The sequence below is a fragment of the Bidens hawaiensis genome, unplaced genomic scaffold (genome assembly GCF_021521415.1).
Source record: "Bidens hawaiensis isolate Kalapana, Puna unplaced genomic scaffold, B.hawaiensis_p1.1 tig00011638_1, whole genome shotgun sequence".
Lineage (NCBI taxonomy): Eukaryota > Viridiplantae > Streptophyta > Magnoliopsida > Asterales > Asteraceae > Bidens > Bidens hawaiensis.
The window spans coordinates 679,301-688,782 of record NW_027491915.1 but is presented as its reverse complement, the minus strand read 5'-3'; the positions used below and the strand labels follow the sequence as shown (position 1 = coordinate 688,782).

Sequence of the window (9,482 nt, the reverse complement as noted above, 5' to 3'; positions counted from 1 at the left end):
CTAGTATATGGTAAGCCTTGGGATGTTATATATATATATATGTATATACATTATTTCTTGGCCTCTATTTGGCGATGTTGTAGTCGTTTCGACTACTGATGTTGTGTATGCCTACTTCGTGTTTGCATGCACTGATGTTATGTGTTTGGGTTGTACGTTTGCTCGACCCTGATGTTATACGTGGATGTTATATATATATACTGTTATGTATATAGGGATGTTATTGAATGGATGTTTACATATACATTTGTATATGTATGTATGAGGATGTTTAAGTTCGATAATGATGATTAGATGGATGTACCCTTTTACTTTTAGAAAACCTTTGGTATGGCTATCATGATTTTACTACTGATATCTTTTACTTAAAACTTGAACTCACTCAGCTCAAGCTGACTTTGTGTGCATGTTAGTGTAAGTTTCAGGATTTGGAAAAGGATGCCTTATCGCTTGGACGTACACGGAGCTACTTGGATGGTAAAGGGCATACTGGAAGGAAGAATTGTTTATGAATATTTTATTTCAAGGAAACTTATAAAAGTTATACTGATTTTGGTTCTTGGGCAAAATTCCCGGGTTTCGGGAACTTATTTCATTTTTCATGTTTTCCGCAAAATTTATACTCTGATACTTTTGTTTTAATGGAAGAAACGGTTTTTAAGTTTATTAAATTTTACGAGTGTTTGAATGATTACCAACTGTGGGGTTCCCGGGGTTCGGGGCCTTACAAATGGATATGCTTATCTACTGTAGGGCCCCCGATGCTGCTATGTTTCTGAAAAGAGTTCAGCGGGTCGTTCACAGTAACTCAACGACGCCGAAGAACGTACATGCGCCGTCCATGTGTTAATGGTGGTATCATACACATACTCATAGTGGGAGGGTTCGACGGGACGTAACTGCGCCGTCCATATACTAATGGCAGTATCATTATCATATTCTATACTCCAAGTAGCTCGGCGAACGGGGGTTCCTTAGTAGATTTGACTTATGTCAAGCGAACAGGAATATCATGTATTTACTTTTCTTTTGCTATATGATTGAGACTATACATCTTGACTTGTGAATTTTACACTTTCGTATTATACATATGCAAAACTTTATGAATTCTCACCAACATTATTGTTGACAAAATGTATTATTTTAAACGTTCTACAGGTTGAAGTCTAAGGATTGAAGACTAGATTAGTTGGACCATTAGGGTATTAGGAATACAACATAATGAAATCCAATGTTTATCGTATTGTTATTTGATTGTGTATTTGTGATTTATTGAAATGAAATAAATATAATTATTGTCGCTTCAATAACGTTACGAGCTTATGAGTGATCTGTACGTCACACCCAGGCGTATTCCGCTTTAGCCGGGGTGTTACAAGCAGCTCAGATCTGGGCATTTTCCGGAAAATATTGTGCGTGATTTTCCGGCGAAGCAGCTCATACCTGCTAGCCGAGAGCAACTGGAATCAGCTAGCCGACCTTGATGAAGGTTTCTTTTAGTAAATTAGAGCAAATCAATGAGAAGATTCAAAGTGATGGGTGATAGTGTGAGACCCATATCGAACCTTGACAGACGGTGATGGGTGATGGTCGCCGGAAAATCGAGTAGAACGGTGGTAGTTGTCTGCAAAAATCTGTGTGGAAGGAAGGATAGAGGTGATCGTATAGATTATGTTTTGGTGGGCCTATTTGTGTCAATTTTTTTAATTATATTTATATAATAACAAAAATAATAATAGTATATTGCTTTTTATTTTATTGTTTTAAATAGCCATATACAAAGACAATTTTACCCTTCAGTTAACGTTAAAAAGTAACGGAGTTAGCGATTAAGACGTAATTAGCAAGAAATGTGAAACCTCAATGGCCCAGTTGCCCAAAAAAAACTATTTGGATGAAAATCACATTAACGACCAAACCTTAGGGACGGTTTTGACACTTTACTCTTGTTTTTATGTTAATTATGTTAATTTTACAAATTTATTTTTTTAGGTTTAGTTCCGTTACCATAACGAATATAGGGGATAGCAACCAAATTCACATTGACTCGTCGTCACCACCCCCGGATTTTACCGATCGATTTCGTCTCGCATCGCGAGAATAGATCACAAGACTAAATAAGATTTTGGTGCCGCTAGAGCTTCAATTGAGCCAAGTGGCGCAGCACAGTTGGCCACACCAAATTTTGTGTGTTTTTTTCTTTTTTTCTTTTTTAAAGAATGCATTACATCTTATCTACAAACATCAAGTTCTTTAATTTCATATATATACTTTGCTACAAAATTGTCCTTCGGAGGAGACTTGATACAGTAAGTCTTTCATTCATTAAATAATGTTTGTGGAAAATAATCTTGTTGAGACTTCCAACAGCAAATTTTCAAAACATTAATTTCATTCTTGGCTTCAAACAGTAAAGTCTTGCATTCATATTTATATTTGTGGAAAATTATGTTGAGGAGACTTCAAACAGCAAGTCTTCAAAAGCTGTCAAATGTCAATATAAATTACCGCAAAGAAGCTTACTTATAGCATAACCACAAACATATCCATAACCATAGAGCATGGCACCTCTTTCACTTTCAATCATCTTACTTGCAACATGCACAGTGTTTTTTACCCTAAATGCTTCAGATGAAGCTAATGCTCTCCTAAAATGGAAAGCAACCCTCCATACCTGAAGAAACGTGGATCTACTCACTGGTAGCAGATCTACTTTCCTCGGGTATGATTAAACTGTTTCACCGATGGTTCCTTTGAATCCGTGTTCTTCCACCTACAAAATGAACAGCGCCGTTACTTACCCCTCAGAAAGGGACAGAGGGGTCCTCTTTGGGGTAACCCTCCGGCGTGAGAATCAGTATCTTTGTGGAGAAGATAATAAAGTGTGAGTCAGTGAAATCTCAAGAGTATTGCTGAATCGCTGAATACTCTTGATTGTGTGACTGTGTGTTTTTCTGTAACTGACTATGAGTGAATATAATTCAATATGATTGAATGTGATATCACTGCTTGTAACTGTCAATGATTGAGTGTGAATGAATGTGTCATCAAAGTGGAGTTGATGCTTTATTTATAGTGCTAGGGTTTCCACTGGCTGGGCTCAGCCTCGTTGGCCTCCTCCAATCGCACTGCGCCACGTGTCCTCTGGGACACCTGGCGCTTTCTCGTTGGTTGAAATCATGTGGTAGCACATGTGTCATGCTGAGTTGTCGACCTTTCATTTGGCAGCTGTCAACATCAGCATATTCTTACTCCTTAAAAAGATGCCTTCTAGAAGAGTGTCTGACGTGCACAATCAAGGTTGCCCTGATCCTGATTTGGATAAGGACGAGGTTGATTATGTGCACGTGTGATATGCGCCCATCCTGAGGATGCGCGAAGTCTTCTTTTTATTCTCACGCGCAGATATTTCATGCGCAGGTGTGATATGCACGAGCGTGTGATATGCGCCGCGCGCTGGTGCGCCACGCGCATATGTGACACGCGAGCATATGTGATGTGCAAGAGCATGCGATATGCGCCGCGCGCATATGTTATGCGCGAGCATATGATGCCTGAGCATGTTTTGTATGCGCGATGCGCCTGGGTTTTGGCTTTGTGCCTTCATAATGTCTTTATCTTGTGGGTTGACCCGCCTTGCTTGGTGTTGAGGCGGGTACATACCTCTTCAATACCCAAAATGCCAGCATCCTTCTACCTTCATGGACACATGATCTTAACATGAGTGAGTCTCCATGCAACTGGTATGGCATTTCATGTAATGATAATGGCAGCATAATCAGATTGAACCTTTCCTCATCCAGTTTACATGGTACGCTTGATCACTTGTCCTTGTCCTCTTTCCCGAATCTTGCATACTTTGAACTTAGCATAAATAACTTTTCTGGGATTATCCCATCTGATATCCGTCACCTGTCAAAACTTGTTTATCTTGATTTCTCGGTTAATCAGTTCACAGGAATAATCCCACCAGAGATTGGTGAACTGCGAAAACTTTCCACCCTTAATTTGTTTACGAATCAGTTGAGTGGTTCTATTCCGCAAGCTGTATGTCAAATGAGATCACTTTATGAGGTTGGGTTGTCTAATACCAATCTTTTCGGTCCAATTCCCTCCTGTTTCGGTCAGTTATCAAATTTGACTTATGTTTATCTGAATGGTAACAAAATTTCTGGTTCAATTCCTATCTCTTTCGGCCAGTTATTGAATTTGCGTTTTCTTTATCTGAACGATAACAATATTTCGGGTTCCATTCCACATGAATTGGGAAATCTTTACCAGCTAGAGAAGCTTTATATAAACGATAACTATCTAACTGGATTTATCTCCAAATCGTTGGTCAATCTGAAGAATCTAACCGATTTAACTCTGTACCAAAATCAGTTGACTGGATCAATCCCTAAAGAAATAGGTAACTTGACTTCACTCATTTGGCTGGAGCTACAATTGAATAATCTCACCGGTCCTATCCCCGCCTCTCTAGGCCAACTAAAATCCCTTTACACTCTTCGTCTCCATTCGAACAAACTTTCTGGCCCCATCCCACCAGAGTTAGGAAACTTGACGTCTCTTTCTATTCTGCATTTAGCATTCAATGAACTCAGCGGTTCCATTCCGCGGGAGTTAGGAAATCTGGAGTTGGTGGTGTTTCAAATGAGCAGCAATAGTTTTTCTGGTAGGTTGCCTGATGAAATCTGCAACGGGAGGAAGCTTGAGTATCTTGCCCTTAATTATAATAAACTATCAGGTCAGATTCCGAAGAGCTTGCACAACTGCTCCAGCTTGATACGAGTTCGTTTTGATGGGAACCAGATTACCGGAGATGTTTCAGAGATCTTCGGGGGAGTCTATCCGTACCTCAATTACGTCAATCTCAATGATAACCAGCTTCATGGAGAAATCTCAGACAACTGGAGTAAGTGCAAAAACTTAGCCACGATACAGATGGGAGGGAATCGAATCCAAGGTAGCATACCTACTTCACTTGGAAAGCTACTTCAGTTGGGAGTTGCTAATCTTTCATCCAATGATTTGGTTGGAGAGATACCTAAAGAATTTGGAAAGATGCCTCTCATGGAAAAGCTTTTTTTAAGTAATAGCAGAACTCTTATCTCTTGATCTGTCCATGAATAAGTTGAATGGGTCCATTCCGTTCTCCCTTGGGCAGTGCTCGAAACTCTTTTACCTAAACTTGAGCCATAATGGATTTACTGGGAAAATCCCTATCCAATTAGGTAGATTGGTTCAGCTGCCTGTTCTTGATTTGAGTCACAATGAACTTTCGGGTCAAATTCCAGAGAGCTTCAAATCAATGAACGCGCTGTTGAACATTGATCTTTTGTATAATCACTTACGAGGCCCCCTTCCCAAAAGCAAAGTCTTTGCGAATCTTTCGATAGAAGCATTGCAAGGGAACACTGATTTGTGCGGAAACGTTAGTGGGTTGGAACAATGTTCTACAGAAAGCCCTACGCCAAATTGGAAGCACAAACTCGCGCTGGTGGTTTCCCTTCCGCTTATTGGAGCGCTTCTACTTGGCAGTCTACTGGGAATATTCGTCTACTATAGTTGCCCATCGAAAATTCTACCATCAACACAGCTTGTAAACCAACCTAAACATGGCAAATATTTCTTTTTGGTTTCGACCTTCGATGGGAGAGACTTATGATGAAATTGTCACCCGGACAGAGGAGTTTAACGAAGCCTATTGCATCGGAAAGGGCAGGTGTGGAAGTGTGTACAAAGTGGAGTTGTCTTCAGGTGATACAGTTGCAGTAAAGAGACTTCATTCGTCTTCTGAGGTGATCAATCACAATGATTTCTTAAATGAGATTAGGGCATTGACAAGAATACGACATAGAAACATCGTCAAACTACTCGGCTACTGTTCGCACTCTCAAAACTCATTTTTGGTTTATGAGTATCTCGAAGGGGGTAGTCTAGCTGATATATTGAGCGGCAAAAGTGCTAAAAGTTTTGGTTGGACGCAGAGGGTGAACGCTATCAAAGGGGTCGCATACGCTTTGTCATATATGCATCATGATTGTTCACCTGCTATCATTCATCGCAACATTTCAAGTAAAAACATTTTGCTTGATTCAACGTACGAAGCTTGTGTTTCGGATTTTGGTACATCCAAAATTTTGAACCCAAATTCGTCTAACTGGAGTAATGTGGCCGGGACATTTTGGATACCTTGCACCAGGTAAGTTATTTTCCAATTGTTCATAATCATCATAACATATTACTAATGCCATCGTGTACATTATTACTTTTCGTAGAACTCGCTTACACAATGAAGGCAACCGAAAAGGGTGATATTTATAGTTTTGGTGTTCTCGCTTTAGAAATCATCAAAGGAGTGCATCCTGGCGATATGATTACTTCCCTAGCAACTTCATCAACCGAAATTGTCAACTTCACAGAGTTGTTGGATCATAGGCTGCTCGCTCCACCCCTGGAATTTAAAGAAGTTCTGATGTCAATATTGATTCTTGCCATTAAATGCATTAATTCGAACCCTGAAATAAGGCCTACAATGCACGAAGTTTCGCAAAAAATTGCATGTATCATTTGTGACATGTATATATAAGTGAGTGACAAAGGGTGATCAGGATGCTATGTAGTGTCGTCGGTTTTTAAATATTTCGTTACAGTTAAATATAAACCTGAGTTATCATGAAAGTATTGTATTATCTTAAGACTAGCTTTGGAACCCGAACCCATATGCATCATGAAAAGAAAATTTACTAGGAATCCAACAGCAAATTTGTATTTTGTAGGTTAGTTGACTATGATCACTAGTGATTTTCCCAGCGCAACGTGCTAGGGTAACTGAGATTTGTTTATCAGTCACCGGCTCTCCTATGTAGTGCTTCAATCTATGACCGTTCACCTTAAACTTCCCACCTTTATCCTCTATTTCAACAGTGCCATACGGGAAGTTCTCAGTGACCGTGAACGGTCCCGACCATCGGGATCTCAACTTTCCCGGGAATAACCTCAACCGGGAGTTATACAATAAAACCAAATCCCCACACTTGAACTGCTTGCTACCCTTCAACTTCCTATCGTGCAGTTCCTTCGTCCGCTCCTTATACCTAAATGATTGCGCGTAAGGTTGATCTCTCAGCTCCTCTAACTCGTGCAACTGGTGGAAACGAGTGCTCTCTGCGGCAGACATAACGAAATTGACCCTCTGTAGGGCCCAAGAAGCACGGTGCTCTAACTCGACAGGCAGGTGGCAGGCCTTCCCATAAATCATCCGAAACGGTGTGGAACCGGTCGGAGTTTTGTAGGCAGTACGGAAGGCCCACAACGCATCATCTAACTTGTCGGACCAATCCCGACGATTCGAACCAACCGTTTTCTCAAGAATACGTTTGATCCCCCGGTTACTCACTTCTACCTGCCCACTAGTCTATGGGTGGTAGGCGGTTGCAATCCGATGGGTGACCCCATAGCGACGCAACGCCTTCTTCATCTGCGCATTGCAGAAGTGAGTTCCTCTATCACTGATCAACGCCTTCGGGACACCAAAACGAGCAAAAATGCTTTTGAGAAAACGGAGTACAACTCGGGCATCATTAGTAGGTAAGGCCTTGGCCTCAACCCACTTCGAGACATAATCAACTGCCACGAGTATATACTAGTTCCCACGTGAAGATGGAAACGATCCCATGAAATCAATGCCCCAAACATCAAAAACCTCACAAATCTGAATAGCATTCTGGGGCATTTCATTTCGCGAAAAAATGTTGCCGACCTGCTGGCAACGATCACAACTCCTCACGAACGCGTGCGCATCCTTAAAAATCGAAGGCCAATAGAATCCACAATCAAACACCTTCGTTGCCGTCAAACTCGCACCGTGGTGACTTCCTGTCGGTCCAACATGGCAATGGCTAAGAATCTGCCATCCCTCCTTAACGTCAACACACCTCCTGATCAACTGGTCAGCACCTATACGAAAAAGATACGGGTCGTTCCACAGGTAAAACTTAACATCAGCAAAGAATTTCTTCTTTTGCTGGTAAGACATCTTCGGGTAGTACCCATCAGAAAGATAGTTCGCAAAGTCGGCGAACCATGGGAAACCCTCATCCTGAGACGAAACAAACATAAGACTCTCTGTCGGAAAGTGGTCATTGATCCTGACCCCCGGCTCTCCTAACTCAGCTCCCTCAAAACGCGAAAGATGATCGACCGCCACATTCTCGGCCCCCTTTTTATCACGGATTTCAATATCAAACTTTTGAAGCAACAGGATCCATCGGATAAGGCGTGGTTTAGCATCCTGTTTGCTAATGAGATAACGAATGGCAGAATGATCCGTGTACACAATCGTCTTGGACAGAACAAGATAGGACCTGAATTTGTCGAATGCAAACACCACAGCTAAAAGCTCTTTCTCGGTGGTGGTGTAACTCTCATGTGCGCCATTCAGGGTCCGGCTAGCATAGTAAATCGGATGGAAGTGTTTATCCTTCCGCTGTCCAAGAACAGCTCCGACTGCGAAGTCGCTCGCATCACACATCAACTCAAAGGGAAGCGACCAGTCGGGAGCAATCATGATCGGGGCGTTAACGAGTTTGTCTTTTAAACGATCAAACGCCTCGATACACTGCTCAGAAAACACAAACGGGGCATCCTTCTCCAAGAGTTTGGTCATGGTTCTTGCAATCTTAGAAAAATCTTTAATGAACCGGCGATAGAACCCAGCATGACCCAGAAAACTCCGGATGGATCTCACGGAAGTGGGCGGGGGAAGATTAGAGATGGTATCGACCTTCGCTCGGTCGACCTCTATCCCCGCACTCGAAATACGATGCCCCAAAACGATGCCCTCGCGTACCATGAAGTGACACTTCTCCCAGTTAAGAACTAGGTTGGTGTCAACGCATCGGGCCAACATCCTCTCAAGGTTAGAGAGACACTGATCGAAAGAACTCCCAAACACAGAAAAATCATCCATGAACACCTCCATGGATTCCTCGATCATGTCATGAAATATAGCCACCATGCACCTCTGAAATGTGGCTGGAGCGTTACACAGTCCGAACGGCATACGTCGATAGGCAAATGTACCATATGGGCAGGTAAACGTGGTTTTCTCCTGGTCATCGGGAGCAATAGGAATCTGAAAGTACCCGGAGAAACCATCTAAGAAGCAGTAGTACTGCTGACCTGCCAAACGCTCCAACATCTGATCAATGAAAGGTAGAGGAAAGTGATCTTTCCTCGTGGCATCATTCAGTCTGCGGTAATCGATGCAGACTCTCCAACCGGTCACAGTCCTAGTGGGAATGAGCTCGTTCCTCTCATTGGTGACGACAGTCATGCCACCCTTTTTGGGAACCACTTGGACTGGACTAACCCACGAACTATCGGAAATGGGGAAATGATCCCCGCATCAAGGAGCTTGATGATCTCCTTCTTCACGACCTCCTGCATCTTCGGATTAAGCCGCCGCTGCGGCTGAA

General features: G+C 42.1%; 1 pseudogene; it reads left to right on the top strand.

Moving 5' to 3' along the window:
* Window positions 1-2,561: 2,561 nt before the first annotated feature.
* LOC143538550 (uncharacterized) lies at window positions 2,562-6,592 on the top strand (annotated as a pseudogene).
* The last annotated feature ends 2,890 nt before the right edge of the window (window positions 6,593-9,482 follow it).